Here is a 15713-nt window from a genome sequence, read left to right as displayed (position 1 = left end):
AGGCGACTGCCAGCATGAAGGAACCAGATTTACTGTAAACTCCGTGGACTATAACCTAAACAAGTGTCAGCATGAAAGCATACTTGGGGGAGGAAATTTCAGGCATGAATTAATTTTTTTCATCCTTAAAATTTAGAGTACCCAATTCATTTTTCCAATTAAGGGGCAATTTAGTGTGGCCAATCCACCTAGCCTGCACATCTTTGGGATGTGGGGGCGAAACCCACGCAAACACAGGGAGAATGTGCAAACTACACACCAGGCATGAATGAATTGATTTCTTAACACCTGTACCACTCAACCACAAGCTGGTTTAAATTTCTGTCTAAATTTACTATTAAGCACCCATTTGCTCTTAACACTGCAGAGCATGTAGGAGTTATTGGTCATGGGTATGACTTCCTCCAAATTCCTGGTGCCACACTCTTTATTTGGGCAGGGAAGAGGAGAGGAGAGGAAATTGGTTGGATTGGCTATGGATTTAATTTAGGTCAATAGCAACAAAATATTGTACATTTTAAAAAAAAATAAAAAGTCCAACAATTGGATTGCCAGTCTGCACTTTCAGCAGAGCGTATTAATAACTTGTATTACAGCAATTGGAAGCATTAACATTTTTTAGTGTTGAGTACATCCATTTATTAGGATCATATCTGCACATTTCAACATGTTGATCTCTGGCTGTCACACATTAAGCAATCAATCCCTCATCTGGTAGAGCAACAAAGGATTCAATTGAAAATACAACCAATGCCTACAAATTACTGTTTAAAACAAAAACAAGACATTTTCTTTCACTGGAAGCAGATAAAGGAGGTAAGAGGCCAATAAACGTTTCAATTCAGCCCACCCACTCAATTTAGTCAAAGTAGTACATGTAAAACACAGATACAAGTGAAACACTGCCCTTTGCAGTAAGCAACTTCTATAATCTTAAAAGGAAATCATGTTCAGACATGTACTACCTGAAGTTTTGCAAAGCAATGTACACACAGTCATGAGGACCCACCCAGTAGGGCTCACCAAAAAATCCTAGCGTTTTTTTTAAAAACTCCAGGAAATTAATGTTTGATACTTTTTATAAAGCCATTCATTATCTTTCCCCAGTGACTAGGGAAAATCCATGCCGGGCCAGAGCAGAGAAGCAGTTTCAGGGCACATAGGAGTGGAAACATTTTGGCTGGTCAGCTTGGTGACATTCATATTTTGAGCTGCTGCAAACCCATCCCGCAATATTAAAAGTTGCCTCTTTAGGCACCTTCATTAATCTCCACTGGCTGTCTCCAGTCAGCCAGCTCCTCTGAAGCGCTCTGATACACTTTGCTACATTGACAGTGCATGGTCGACTTCTTGCTGGAGGGTAAAATCAGAGTGTGAGCCCTGATGTCAGCACAAACACATTTGGAGCGGAGGAAACTGAATGCTGGGCTAAATCTTTTCCCTCATGAACCCAGGGCAACTGTCGTGCCTCTCCTGCTCCTATATTTGGAATTCAATCTTCACCCAGAGAGAAAAGTTGCTTTCCCCCAACATCAAACTAAATGGTTAGCACTGTTGCACTCCAGGGTCCCAGGTTCGATTTCTGGCTTAGGTCACTGTCTGTGCAGAGTCTGCACGTTCTCTCCCCGTCTGCATGGGTTTCCTCCGGGTGCTCCAGTTTCCTCCCACAGGTCCCGAAAGACATGCTGTTAGGTCATTTGTACATTCCAAATTCTCCCTCGGTGTACCCGAACAGGCGCTGGAATGTGGCGACTAGGGGCTCTGCACATTAACTTCACTGCAGATTTAATGTAAGCCTACTTGTGACAATAAAGATTTATTTTTAAAAATTAAGCAACATCCTAAAGTGCTATCCAGCCAGAAATACTGGTGTAGTCAAGTCTAAAAGGCATTAGCTCTAGAACTACATGCATGAGAATGTGACAATTTTTACTCCATTAATCAAGTCACAATCTGGAAATCTGGGTAACATTACATCTATCTCGGAGGTGGCTACGGATGATTTTTTTTTAAAACAAGAGAATCTCTTCAGGATTTTACACATCGGCTTCTTTTCAATCCCATCATTACTGCTCCAGCTCAAATTAGTTAAGATTTTTTTTTTTTTTTTTTAAAACCTGTTGCAATAATACACTTTTGCTGGACGTACAGACTCCAGTCCACCCACTTTGCATAGGAACAGTGCGTAGCTTCAAGTGGGGGAAAAAGCCACGGGTTCTTTATACAATAATGTCATGTAAATTAGTTTAGAGCGAAATCTTGATCTTTGCGCTTCAACAGACAACATTTTAGAATAAATCTGGGGATTGTCATTAATCCATCTGCATCACACATTCCCTTGCATCTCACAATCTTGGAAGTTAGGTGTACAGTGAATATTATAATTGTATTGAATCTATGTAGAAAACTTGATCATCATTTCAACGTATTTAAAGATGGCCACAGTGCAATGTTCTTCAGGTATTTTATGAATAAAGTATATTTATGCAAAAAGAATCTTGGACATTAATAGGCTTCCATTAAGAGCAGAGGCAGAAACAAAGATAAACAGGGGACACGGTGATGTGTGGTCTTCAATTGAGCAACACTCCATTGGGGGAACCCACAACATGATCCTGAATGCAAGACCCACATAGAAGTGGGCAGCATGGTGGTGCTGAGGTCCCAGGTTTGATCCCGGCCCTGGGTCACTGTCCGTGTGGAGTTTGCATATTCTCCCAGTGTCTGCGTGGGTTTTGCCCCCACAACCCAGTGTGCAGGGTAGGTGGATTGCTAAATTGCCCCTTAAATTGTAAAAAATGAATTGGGTAAAAAAAAAACCCAGAGTCAGAATCACTTATGGCGCAGCGCAAACCACTCCAGCGCCGGCCTAGCTCCTGAAGGTGCGGAGGATTACGCACCTTCGGGGCGGCCCGACGCCAGAGTGGTTCACGCCACTCCTTCGCGCCGGAGTTGCCCGCCCCGCCGAATCCCGCCCCAGATTTTTCAACCATTGCCCTAGTTCATTCAGCACCATCAAGCGTATTCCTTCAATATCTTCTAATAGCCACAACCTTTATCTGTACTGAATTTCATTGACTATGTATCTTCTATTTACAATTTTGTTCTGTAACTCTCTAGCTGCTCCGATTGTACCAACTTCAAGTTTAGTGCCACCTGAAAATGCATTCAACTGAATACCTGAATCTCAATAATTATTGGCACAGCAGCCCCAGCACTAATAACTGGCACATTTCACTCAGGTATATTAACTTGCATCACTCTCCAATTACTCACTTCAGCTACTTCCTCATCTACCTGAAAATTTCCCTACTGCAATTAAGTTGGCTAATGACAGCCAGGCTGACAGTACAGGTGTTAGAATTGCTCTCGGCATACCCCGATGATTGGGAAGGGGTCACCAGCCATCATACATGGGTGCTAGGTGCTGCCCACACTTCATAAATAAAAGGATAAGTTGTCACCAGTGGCAGGAGTTGGTAACCAGAAGTGACAGGAGGAAACATTAAAACAAAACACAATAAGCTATTGTGATCTGGAATGCCTGGTCTGCAATGGTGGTGGAACCAGATTCTTTTATTAGTTCATGGGATGTGGGTGTCACAGGCAAGGCCAGCATTTATTGCTCATCCTTAATTGCCCTCAAGGTAGTGGTGAGCTGCCTTCTTGAACGACTGTGTTCCATGTGGCAAAGATATTCCCACAATGCCTTTAGGCAGGGAATTTAAGGATCATGACCCAGGAATAACGAAGGAACAGCAGTATATTACAAGTCAGGATAATGTATAACTTGGGAGGTGGTGGGTGTTTCAATGCACCTGCTGCCCTGTTCATCTTGTGGTTACAGGTTTGGGAGATGCTTGGGAAGAGCAGGCGAGTAGGATTAATTGGATAGCTCTACTAAGGGGCTGGTTTAGCACAGTGGGCTAAACAGCTGGCTTTTAATGCAGAACAAGGCCTGCGGGCGTGTTCAATTCCTGTACCGAACAGGCACCGGAATGTGGCGACTAGGGGCTTTTCACAATAACTCCATTGAAGCCTACTTGTGACAATGAGCAATTATTATTGCTTAAAAAAAAAAAGAGCACAGGCATGAGCTGAATGGCCTCCTTCTGTGCTATATCATTCTACAATTCTATGACAGGATTGGATTAGCGTCAAGTCAGTGGCTGATGCTAACCAGAGGCCCACATACAAGAATTACCACTCAGCATTGCAGAGACCACGGTTATGGGCCAGGGTTTAGAGAACCCCAAAGTGTAGCATGGAGTTCACCTGACCCACAACTTTTAATAGATTGTGGTATGGGGAGCACACGGCCCACTCTACAGGTGTGGTACAGCAGAAATGGAAAAGTTTTTTTTTTTTAAAGCAAAACAATGTTTATTCTATGAACTCAAGTTAACCTTTTTAAAACATACAGTGAACATCTTAGCAACCATCAATTCAAATACAAACCCCAAAGAATACAACACTAAGTAATCCTTTAAGCTTTCCTTTTAACATCCGTAAGACTTAAAACACCTTTTACCAGAAGCACATCAGGTTAAAGTCATTACTGTTACTAGTTTTAAATCACCAGGATCGTCTTTAAATTAGAGAGAGATTCATACACCCTCTGGGTGTGACTGCAGCTATCCAGCTCTGAAAACGAAACTAAAACACACCCTGCAGCAACAGCCTAAAACAAAAGTAAAAAGCTGACAGACACCCAGTTCTACCCACTCTGACATCATTGCAGTAATAAACACCCATTTCTTAAAGGTACTCTCACTACAGATACTTATATACACACCCATTTATAAACACCCATTTCTTAAAAGTACTCTCACATGTCACCACATACCACAAGCAATTCCTTTTCAAATTTAGGGGTACAGTGACATAAATACCTGGTCTTTACAAGTGGCTATTGCAATGCTACGGGCAGGATTTACCGGCTGTTCACGCCGGCAGGAAATACCGGTCCCACGAATTTCTCAGTGACAAGAGGTACTTTCAACGGGAAATCCAGTTGACAACGGTAGATCCTGCTGGTGGGCCACCGTCCCTGCCAAAAAGCAGTGGGGTGGTCAGTAAATCCCACCCTACATCTATTTTCCTGTAGTCAAGGGTTCCTGCCGAGCCCTTCAGGTTAAAAAAATAACCAGAAGGTGTGTGTGAACAATACGCATCATCCTGGCAACAAGATTGAAAAAAGGACATGGGTCAACTTCTTGTCTGCCCTTACATTTTAGCAAGTTCTGGTTATTGGAGGAAACAACTCGCAGTCTTGTACAGGTCACAGTAAATCCTCTGCGTCATCAAGATATAATCACTGCAATTGCAATGAACCTACTGATACTCACTGTATATCAGGCTTAATGCAAGGGTTCTATTTGAGAATGGTTGGAGGTAAGCCGTACAGGCCTCAAATCTAAACTCAAATGAGCTAATCTCATCTCGTACAGAGAGATGCCCTGCAAACAGTTTGGAAATTAGCAGTCCATATAAGCTTATAATTTAGCATCAGCAGCACAACGTCAAATAAACTGACAAAAGTTTGTGTACATACAAATACCCCAACAAAAATATGTAACAAACATATTTGTGGCACCTTTAATCTACCAAAAGTGTCCCACGGTGCTTCCAAGGAGGTTAACAAAATTTGACAGAGTTACACAAGCAAATTAGGACAAAATGACCAAAAGCTTGGTCAGAGGTACATTTTAAGGGAACATCTAAACAGGAAGAGAGCAAAGTAGAAAATCAGAGAAGTTTGGGTGGGAATTCCAGAGCTTAGGGCCTTGGCAACGGCCATCAACGATGGAGCAAATGAAAAACTGGAGATGGGTTAAGGAGCACAGATATCCCAGAGGACTGGAGGAGGTTACAGAGTAAGGGAGGGGCAATGCCATGGAAGGATTCTCAAACAAGATCATCCCAAACTGCCTAGAGACGGACTCTGCAGCCACCAGTATTTTAATCAGTTTTGTGCAACTCAAAATCTTTAAGAGCACCCAATTCTTTTTTTCAAATCAAGGGGCAATTTAGCTTGGCCAATCCACTTACCCTGCACATCTTTGGGTTGTGGGGTGAGAACCATGCAAACACTGGGAGAATGGGCAAACTCCACACAGACAATGACCCGGGGCTGGGATCGAATTGTGCAGCTCAAAAATGTTTCCTCCTGAAAACGTAACAGTCTAGTAGTGTTGTATAGCTGTGTATTTTATGGTTCAAATTGTAAAACTGCAAAGCTTCATAAATCCATTGTTTATGAAAAAACCATGAAATAGGGTGAGTAAGAGGGCAAGGTCAAAGACAGATTCTATTCCAGGTCTGTGCAGTGTGTGGGCCTCAGCCATGTAGCTTCAATTAGTTTCAGCATCCCCGAGCATTAGGAGAGGATAAATAGAGCCAGTCTTCTGGCTCCCGATTGCCATCCAGTGCTGGAAACCAGTACATCAGGCACTTACAGACTTGATAAGTGTATCCCAGCTCACACAAAGGATGACCACTCCTTTTTATTTTATTAAATTTTTCCAATTAAGGGGCAATTTAGCGTGGCCAATCCACTTACCCAGCACATCTTTGGGTTGTGGGGGTGAGACCCATGCAGGCAGGGGGAGAATGTGCAAACTCCACACGGACAGTAACCCAGGGTCGGGATCGAACCCAGGTCCTCGGCACCATGATGCAACAAAGCTAACCACTGTGTCACCGTGCCGCCCCCATAATTACCACTCCTGCAAGGCGCAGGTGAGCCTACCAACACCCAAGAATTGTACATCAGGATGAATCAGTGAGAGGGCGGCACGGTGATACAGTAGTTAGCACTGCTGCTTACGGCACCGAGGACCCGGGTTCGATTCCGGCCCAGAGTCACTGTCCGTGTGGAGTTTGCACATTCTCCCAGTGTCTGAGTGGGTTTCACCCCCACAACCCAAAGATGTGCAGGGTAGGTGGATTGGCCACACTAAATTGTCCCTTAAAATTGGGGAAAAAAGAGAATTGGGTACTCTAAATTGAAAAAAATGAAGAATCAGTGACTTGGCCTTTGCGCTGGGGGAAAAAAAAAAAAAAAAGAGAAAAGAAAGAGGACAAAGGGAAAAAGGGGTGTAATTAATAAAAATTTAAAAAAGGGGGGGGGGGCGGTTGAAGCTAGCTTCTAAACAAGCTTTAGCCCTGGACCCAAACCAGGTCAGCTCAAAACATCTTACCCGACATCCTTCTACTGGTAATTATCACTTGAACACATCATTATGATGTTTTTATATTAGAAGGGAAGTATCAGACAATGGATGCATGGTTCTTCCCTGTCTAAATGTGCATAATGAAAGTCCACCAGGCTTTCTGATGACACAAGTGGAATCCAAAATGGATGAGGAAAGGTCAGTGGAAGGGGATCAAAAACATAACTGCGTTTGAAGAACCAGCACACGCGAGAGGAGCCAAATGTTTCTGTGCTGCAACTTCTGGGAGTATACAGACCAATAATGCCGTTTACACATCAGTTACCTGCATGAACCTTTCCCAGCTGCCGGGGTATGTCCGCAAGCATAAAATGAAAGTCAAAACTGCAACTTTAAACTGCAAGTGGAGGTTAGCCATTGCCACTGGCGCGTTAAAAGTCTGGATTTCAAAGCACCAGCCGCCAAGCCAAACAAAACTGGTGCTGTATGATTAAAGATCAAAGCTTGACCCCAACCTAAGAAAAACGAAATCCGAGTCAGATACAAATCACTTTCCCTTCTTCCACACATTAATCTTCCTCGCACTATATACACAGGCAGATGCAGGACTCATCACATCAGGGTCAGATAGGATAGCAGAAAACGATGGTGGTGGTGGGAGCCTGGAACTCGCTGCCCGGGGTGGTAGTGGAAGCAGATACGATAGTGACCTTTAAAGACCGTCTTGACAAATACATAACTAGGATGGGAATAGAGGGATTTGGTCCCTGGAAGGGTAGAGATATTTAATTCAGATGGGCAGCATGGTCCGTGCAGGCTTGGAGGGTGGAAGGGCCTGTTCCTGTGCTGTAATTTTCTTTGTTCTTTGATGCAATAGTAAAATACTCTTATAAAAAGACTATTGGACACAGGAGTAGGTATTTGGTCCTTCGAGCCTGTACCACTCTTCGATAAGATCATGGCCGATGGCGGCATGTGGCGCAGTTGTTAGCACTGGGACTGCGCCTCGGAGAACCCGGTTTGGAATCCCGGCTCTGGGTCACTGTCTGTGTGGAGGTTGTACATTCTCCCCATGTCTGCATGGGTTTCACCCCCACAACCCAAAGATGTGCTGGTTAGGTGGACTGGCCACGCTAAATTGCCCCTTAATTGGAAAAGAAAAATAATTGACTACTCTAAATTTATTTATTTTTTTAAAAAGATCATGGCCGATCGAGTTGTGGTCTCAACTCCACTTTCCTGTCTACTCCATAACCCTGGACTCCCTTGTCTATCATGATGTACAAGATTGATTTCTACACTTCCCCACCCAACAGATGCTTGGACAGGCCCAAGTTTTTAAACCTTGACCCATACTGGGGAAAGCCATCCAATTCAGAGAGACTGTCTGCAATAAAACAGACAAAGATTCATTCAGTGTAATCTCGAGTTAACAAAACAGAATAACACTGGGCAACACGGTGGCGCAGTGGTTAGCACTGCTGCCTCACGGCATCAAGGATCCAGGTTCAATCCTGGCCCCAAGTTATTGTCTGTGTGGAGTTTGCACATTCTCCCCATGTCTTCATGGGTCTCACTCCCACAACCCAAAGATGTGCAGGTCTGTGGCTTGGACACGCTACATTGCCCATTAGTTGGGAAAAAAAGAATTGGGTACTTTATTTTTAAAAACAGAGCAGAATAATACAATGGCAGGAACAGCAAACTGAATGCATATTCAAGATTCCACCAGTACAAAATTCACAACCACTTTGGTTTTATCCAAACCGTATCCATTCTTGACTGACATTGTACAAGGTGGTGAAAAAATTGAATGCCATACATTTTAAGGGCGATCTCAAGTTTGCAGTGTGTTAACTACAATCACAGCTTGCCCTACAAAGTGCTACTGCCACCTTGTGGAACACAATCACCCAGTTCAGAGTAGAGTAAATGAAGAGGGATTACATGCAAATCAAATGCAAGTCAACACCAAAGAAGGGGATAGATAGCAGACGGATATGGTTTCATTACTCACACCTCCTGCATTATTTACTGGTAATATAGTTCCATGGTACAACAGTCTCTCATTCCCTTCAAAGAAAGCTAAACAATCGTCTGCCTGTTTAGTAGCAATTTAAAAAGTATGAAATAGATTAAAGTTAAAAAATACAAAAATTGGGAAGCACGGTGGTGCAGTGGTTAGCATTGCTGCCTCACGGCACCGAGGTCCCAGATTCGATCCCGGCTCTGGGTCACTGTCCGTGTGGAGTTTGCACATTCTCCCCGTGTCTGCGTGGGTTTCACCCCCACAACCCAAAGATGTGCAGAGCATGTGGATTGGACACGCTAAATTGGCCCTTAAGTGGAAAAAATTAATTGGGCACTCTAAATTTATAGAACAAAAATAAAATTTTTAAAAATACAAAAATATTGTATTTTTTGTGTGTTTGGATCTAGGTTCGATCCCGGCCCCGGGTCACTGTCCGCGTGGAGTTTGCACATTCTCCCAGTGGCTGGGTGGGTCTCAACCCTACAACCCAGGTATGCAGGGTAGGTGGATTGGCCACACTCATGACTCCAGTTTTATCATCCTTCAAACTTCAACATGATAGTATCGACTATTGCAGCTGTTATTCCTGCTTACTGACATCTATCCGTACAAGTGAACTTTAACCAAGACAATGAATTTTAACACAACTTCAGGTTTTAATTCCACTATCATTTAATTAGGATTTGCTCGTCTGGTAGCAGCAAGTGTCAGAAACATGGGATATTAGTTATAGGTAGATTTCCTGTTCATTCAACAAGTATCTGTATCTAAAATTACAGCATAGAAAATACTTACTAGAAATCCTGTATCGCTCATCTTCATACAATTTAGTGTTTAAACTGGCAAGCTAATTAAAACACCACATTAAATAGAAACTTCCTGAACCACAAATCTCAAACACCTCAAATTCCCCAGGGGAATATGCAAAGAAAAATATCTTGCAATAGTTTTGATAAAAAATTATTTACTGGAACAGGTGCCTCCAATGAGACAAACATTTCAGGAACGCTTGAACTGCACGCAACAAACCCAATTCAGTCACAAATGCAGTGATAAAGATACTTTACAAACACACAAAAAGCACATTTATCGGCCATTAATTGATTATTACCTGAACAAAAGCTTGCTCCCCCCCAAAAAAAAACTGCAGCGTCGGTAGCAGCACTTGTCTGAAGGCACCTGCAGAAATGCACTAGCATTTGTAAGACAGATGAAAGTGCAGTGAAATTACAATATTTGCTTACTGGTTTGGTCACTTCCCTGACAAGTGTTAACACATTACTCCCCACATCATACATCTACTTCTTGGACAACTTCCAAATTAGTTGGATGCCGCGCCCACAAGCCAATTTCACTCATTCTAGAAACAGACGACACAGAAACACAGAAAATAGGAGTAGGCCATTCAGCCCCTCAGGCCTGCTCTGCCAGTGGTAATGGTGATGGCATTGTCATTTGCCTAGTAATCCAGAGGCCCTGGGTAATGCTCTGGAGATTGTCAAGAACCCCATCTGGTTCACCAACGCCCTTCAGGGAAGGAAATCTGCTGTCCTTACCCGGTCTGGCCTACATGTGACTCTAGATCCACAGCAATGTGGTTGATTCTTAAATGCCCTCTGACATGGCCTAGCAAGCCACTCAGTTCAGGGGCAATTAGGGATGAGCAATAAATGCTGGCCCAGCCAACGATGTCCACATCCCATGAAAGAATTTGAATTAAAACAGGTCATGGTTGATCTTCTATCTCAATTGTTATGAACCCCACTGAGATTTAATGAGAGGGCATCCCAAATACAAGGGGCGCAATTCTCCCATCGGGAGACTAAGTCCTGACGCCGGAGTGAAAACCGGAGTGTTTCACTCCGGCGTCGGAGGCAGTTCCCAAACCCCTATTCTCCCACCCCCAGGGGGCTAGAAGCAGCGCCGCATCATTTAAGCATGCCGGTCTTGGCGCCGCGTAAAAGCGGCGCCGCCTAAATGACGCGCCCAGTGTCACGTAAATGACATCATACTCTATTTATCCTCCAAACCAAATCTATCTTCTTACCTAAATTCCAAGAATCCATTTTCCCAAAAACAACATCCCATAGGTTTTTAACACCAAGCCAAATCCAGCAAATAATTACCACACAGGACCTGTAGTTTTCTTTTGGGAAACCTTTCTTCTAGTTTAGAGTGGGTCCAACAAAGACAGACTTCTTCTGCTTTCTTTCTGCACAACAGCTTGATTCTCAGAGAGCTCTGCTTTGCAACGGAGCATGGTTATGATCTAGGTCCCGAGACTGCTATCTCCAATTTGCTTAACAAAAACGTATGGTTCACCCTGCTGCTAGGCTAATCTGCACCTCAAGTGCTCAGTGCAGCTAAATCCCGGTGTTTTTTTAATCCAATTTTTTTTCTTCATTTCATTCCAACTTCCTAACACAATCCATACTCCCACCATACCCCTGGACATCTTTATAGAGTCTAGAAACCTATTTAGTGGCTTGGCCTCCACAGCCTTCTGTGGTAGAGAATTCCACATGTTCACCACCCTCTTTTCATCTCATCTCAGTCCTAAATAACCTAACCTGTATCCTGAGGCTGTGAAACATCACCCCGGTGTCCAGCCCTTTCAGAATTTTATACGTTTCAATGCAACAGGCATATTGCATTGTACTCAAGTTTACAGCCTTCTAAGCTCGGTGAGTTCAACAATTTCAGATCAGGCTGCCAACGAAGTTGGGGCAGTGGTTGTGATTATTCTGCTTTCTCCATTTACACACCCTGCAGATCCATCGGGTTTCTCTATTTGTCCCATTACCATCTCCTTTTTCCTTGCACCATCATTTTTGTTATTTAACCTCTCCTGCCTTCTATCCAATCAGACATTATTTTCTTTTTGCTCTCTTTCTCGGAGGAACACCTGCATTGATGTTCTGGAGCTGAGAGTATTGACCTCTAACCACCACACCATCTTCCTTTGTACAGGTATGACTCCAACCAGGGCTCATCTGACCAAGGCGAGGATGAGTAGATTTTCTTTTCCCTTCGGGGGGGTTGATGACAGTTGTGAGCAGTGTTCTCGGGAACCGCCCGATCATCCTCCTGTGTTCTGGCTGTGTCCCAAGTTGTTAGCCTCCTTCTTTAACACTATGTCAGAGATTCTCAACATCAAATTGGAGCCTTGTCCATGGTGGCCATTTTCAGGGTGTCCAACTCATCGGTGCTGCAGACAGGAGCGGAAGGTGGATGCCCTCGCCTTTGCCGTCTGGATAACAGCCCGGAGACAAGTCCTACTTGGGTGGAGGTCTCCTACTCTGCCTAGCGCCTCGATCTGGTTGGGTGACCTCATGGAAGGTCAAGCATACCATTAGAAGGTCAGGAGAGGAGTTCTAACGGAGATGGAAGCCATTCATTTCCTTTTTTAAAGAGTTAGTCACAGTCAGTTGTTAGGGGCAGTTTTATTTTTTGCTTATTGTTGGGGTGGGTGTGTTCTTAACTGCTGAGTGTGTTCCTTTTATATCGTAATTTGTAACATCCATTTTATATTATGTTGTTCTATTGTCATATAAATGAAAAGGTTTTTAATAAAAATATTTAAGAAAAAATGATTCTGGAATAGCATTAAGGCCAGGTAAGGATGGCAGATTTCTTCATTAGGTGAATGAGATGAGATTGGGGTTTTATGACAATCAACAACAGTTTCATGGTCATCACTAAATTTCAATTCCAGATTTTTTATTGGATTTGAACCTGGGTCCCCAGAGCATTATCCTGGGTCTCTGGATTACTAGTCCAGTGACAATACCACTACACAGTCTCCCCCACCCTCAGACTGGTTGAACAAGTTCATTCCTTCAATAAACGTCTCAAATTTTATTGATTTCCTCCAGATAAAAAAAGAAACATGTGACCCCACGAGTTCCAGCTATTTCCACCTTATTGTGGGATATATGAAACACCGTTCCAGTCCCAACATGTCCTCCCCGACCTCTTCCTGTTGCATTGACAACTTGTTGTGCTACTGCTTCCTACTCCCATTCCAATCTTTATAACTACCAACTATGCTTCAAATTTCCACCCATCCCGCACGGTCATGTGATCCACCTCAGACTCTCTTCCACTCATTCCCCCAGTTGTTCCACTTCCATTAAATTGATTCCGGTTATTCAGTTTTCTGCTGACAGCTTCTGAAGTATCTCCTCCCTTCATCCCGTGATGCCATGCCCCCTGCCTCCTTTAACAGGGTCAACAGAACCCAAAGCCTGATCCTCAGCAATTACTCCACCACTTCCCTCACCGTCTTCTCACCTTCAACCCTACTCGCCTCTCAGATCATCTTTTCAACATGATCCAACCAAGTAAATCTTTCTCCTCCTCCCTTTCAGGGGACAGATTCCTCCAGCTAGCTTTGTCTACCCTTCTATAGCCCCCACTTCCAGCAGCTCTCCTCTGTGCACACAAAATACTCATCATTCACTCCCTGTAATCATAGAATTAACAGTGCAGAAGGAGGCCATTCGGCACAGCGAGTCTGCACCGGCCCTTGGAAAGAGCATCCTACCCAAGCCCACGCCATCACTCGATCCCCATAACCCAGTAGCCCCACCCAACCTTTTTTGGACACTAAGGGCAATTTAGCATGGCCAATCCACCTAACCCGCACATCTTTGGACTGTGGGAGGAAACCAGAGCACCCGGAGGAAACCCACCCACACACACACTGGGAGAACTCCACACAGCCAGTGACCCATGACAGGAATCGAACCTGGGACCCTGGAGCTGTGAAGCAACTGTGCTAACCACTATGCTACCATAATGCCACTGTCCATGACGCCTTCTATGCAAGACAATTTACATTTTTAAATAAAACGATATTTTATTAATTGCTTGAACTGGAGGGTTTTTATTTTATTAACTGCATCTGTTGAAGAGAACAAAGAAAATGACCACTTTGCAATTGGCCTGACCTTCCCGTGATGCCCTACTTTAACTCACCCTCCTATTCTTGGTCTCCTATACCGTTTCAACTAGGCAGAACAGCAAAACATCTTTCCTGGACATTGATTGTACCTCATTGGCTGTAAAGCACATTGTGATGCCTGCATGGAGGTCACGAAAGGCATGATATAAACGATAAAGGTGGGCATGTATATAGTGCCTCACAACATCAGGATGTTCCAAAGCACCTTTCTTCTCTTTTTGGGGAGAAACAGACATAGCGTGCATTTAAAGCAGTTTTGCTTCAGATACCTGCAACCTTCGGTTCATTATTTCTCCCCAATTCTCTCCACCACCCCAGGTCTCTTGTGCTTGCTTTGTTTTGTGTGTGTGCTTTGCAGCTCTTTTCACTATCTTGGCTATTCACAGTCTTTTGTTCATGCCTTTATCCTGTCTCACCATAAAAGTAATTCTATTTTCAGTTTTCTATTCAGTAATTTAGGTCATTCAATCCATCAACTTCCTCTTTCGGATTGGAGTATGTGTTTCCCTGGTGCTCTCTTTCTCCTCTCCACCCCCGCCCCACCCCCCCCACCCCCATCCCACCACCACTCCACCTTGCTGCCCTAATTTTCATTCTGACAAAGAGTTACAGCCCAAACTGATGACTTTTCCAGTTACAAGTACTGACTCATCGGTGTATGTGTAAGATTTTCAGTTTCAAAATCAATAGTATTTGCACACTTTTTTTAAAAAAACAGATATCCACTAGGTACTGACCAATGGGAAATTTCCAGGTGATTGCTCAGAGGCAACACCCAACTCATTACAAAATCTGCTGTTTACATCAAGCCTGAAGCAGGCAAAGTTATTTCCATTTACTGCTGGAATATTCCTTGATATCTGAGAAAAGTCTAATACCGTTTCCATCACCTAGACCAGTACTTTCTGTGGGTCGCAAGCATGGAGGCAGTAATGGCTGCCATGGTGCTCAGACTGGATGTTAACAGCTGTGAGCCCCCCTCAAATCTTTGCTTTAAATAGAAATGATGGACGCGGCCTAACTGATCAATCTTCCGGATTCCTCATCAAAAAAGTGAAACTTTTGTATTTAAAGATCCTCCAGTTCAAGCAGTTCCATGTTATCACATCAATACCAGCTCCCCCCCCCCCCCCGGCCACACAGAGCTCCGCTCACCACATGACTCTCACTGTGTTGGGGGGGGGGTCACAGCAATTTTCAAGCCTCAAAATGGGAAAATGTTTGGGAAGTACTGACCAAGACTTTCCATGTTTATCCTGGACAGTCACCCCATTATTGGGCAAACAGTGCTGATCACAAGCAGTAAAGGCCATTTCCATTGTCATCCACATTCTCTAGCAAAGAGTTAATTTTGTGTGACTTATATTGCAGAAGCATTTTTAGACCCCCAGACGCATTCTTACAGAAATCACTACAATTCAAAAGTACTTCATTGATTGTAGAGGACTTTGGGGCATCTCACGGTCACGGACAACGCAACAGAAATAAAGACTTACATTTATTTGTGATTCTAAAACACTAAGGAACTCTCTCAAGGGGA

General features: G+C 43.7%; 1 protein-coding gene across 8 annotated transcripts in view; it reads right to left on the bottom strand.

The window, feature by feature from the left end:
* The window catches only part of lima1a (LIM domain and actin binding 1a), a 164380-nt gene that overhangs the window by 89551 nt on the left and 59116 nt on the right, over positions 1–15713 (bottom strand). Inside the window, exon 1 of one of the 8 annotated variants that reach the window (XM_072493969.1) lies at positions 10319–10337. The exons of the other annotated variants lie outside the window; for them this stretch is intronic. The gene's annotated coding sequence lies outside the window, so the exon portion shown is untranslated. Of the gene's footprint in view, positions 1–10318; positions 10338–15713 lie in introns of those variants that run through there. 8 annotated transcript variants of the gene reach the window in all.

Source organism: Scyliorhinus torazame, chromosome X (genome assembly GCF_047496885.1).
Source record: "Scyliorhinus torazame isolate Kashiwa2021f chromosome X, sScyTor2.1, whole genome shotgun sequence".
In the NCBI taxonomy this organism is placed as follows: Eukaryota; Metazoa; Chordata; class Chondrichthyes; order Carcharhiniformes; family Scyliorhinidae; genus Scyliorhinus; species Scyliorhinus torazame.
The sequence above is the reverse complement of the archived record's forward strand: the minus strand, read 5'-3'. Positions and strand labels throughout refer to the sequence as shown.